This window comes from Micromys minutus (assembly GCF_963924665.1).
Source record: "Micromys minutus genome assembly, chromosome: 13".
NCBI classification, from domain to species: domain Eukaryota; kingdom Metazoa; phylum Chordata; class Mammalia; order Rodentia; family Muridae; genus Micromys; species Micromys minutus.
Window position 1 is genome coordinate 39245528 of NC_137982.1, and position 1376 is coordinate 39246903.

Consider the following 1376-nt stretch of genomic DNA (forward strand, 5'->3'; position numbering starts at 1 on the left):
TGGTTAAGATGCATCTTCTGTAACAGAGCCCAGACCCGGCAGTCCTCTGCTGTATGTGTTGGGGGCCTCATATAAGGTGGTGTATGCTGCCTGGTTGATGATCTAGTGTCTGAGGGAGGTCCAGGTTAATTGAGTGTTCTGGTCCTCCTACAGTGTGGCCCTTGTCCTCAGCTTTCTCCAGCTTTTCTCTAATTCAGCCACAGGGTCAGCAGCTTCTGTCCATTGGCTGGGTGTAAATGCCTGCATCTGACTCTTTCAGCTGCTTGTTGGGTCTTTCAGAGGGCAGTCATGATGGCCCGTTTTTGTGACACGCCATAGCCTCAGTAATAGTGTCAGCCTTTGGAGCTTCCCCTTGAGCTGGATCTCACTTTGCGCCTGTCGCTGGACCTTCTTTTCCTCAGGCTTCTCTCCATTTCCATCTCTGCAATTCTTTCAGACAGGAACAGAGCTGTTGACTGTGGGATGGCAATCCCATCCCTACTTGATATTCTGTCTTTCTGTGGGAGGTAGGCTCTATAAGTTCCCTCCCCCACTCTCCCCACTGTAGAGCATTTCATCTAAGGTTCCTCCCTTTAAGTCCCAAAGAGTCTCTCATCTCCCAGGTCTCTGGTACATTCTGGAGGGGCCTCCCAATCTCTTATCTCCTGAGGTTGCCTGTTTCCATTTTTTTTCTGCTGACCCTCAGAGTTTCAGTTCTTCTCCTTCACCCAATATCAAATCACATTCATCCCCCCCCCCTTTCCCCATCCTCTTTCCCTCCCAGATCCCTCCCTCCTTCCCCCTTGTGATTGCTTTCTTCTCCCTCCCAAGTGGGACTGAGGTGTCCTAACCTTGGCCCTTCAGCTTGTTGAACTTTTTGAGTTCTGTGGATTGTATCTTGGATATTCCATGATTTTTTCCTTTGGCTATTATTTACCTCTTTGTGAGTACATACCATGCATGCCCTTTTGGGTCTGAGTTACCTCACTCAGGATGATATTTTCTAGTTCCATCCATTTGCCTGCAAAACTCAGGATGTCCTCATTCTTAATAGCTGAGTAGTATTTCATTGTGTAAATGAACCACATTTCTCTATCAATTCTTCTGTCATGGGACATCTGGGTTGTTTCTAGTTTCTATCTATCACAAACAAGGCTGCAATGCTCATAGTAGAAGATGTGTCCCTATGGCATGGTGGGCCATCTTCTGGGTATATTCTCAAGAGTGATATTGCTGAGTCTTCAGGTAGATCTATTTTTGATTTTCTTAGGAACCTCCAGGTTGATTTCCAGAGTGATTGTACTAGTTTGCAATTCCACCAGCAATGGAGGAATATTTCTCTTTCTCCATATCCTTGCCAACTTCATTGGTTTTGATCTTAGCCATTCTGATTAGTT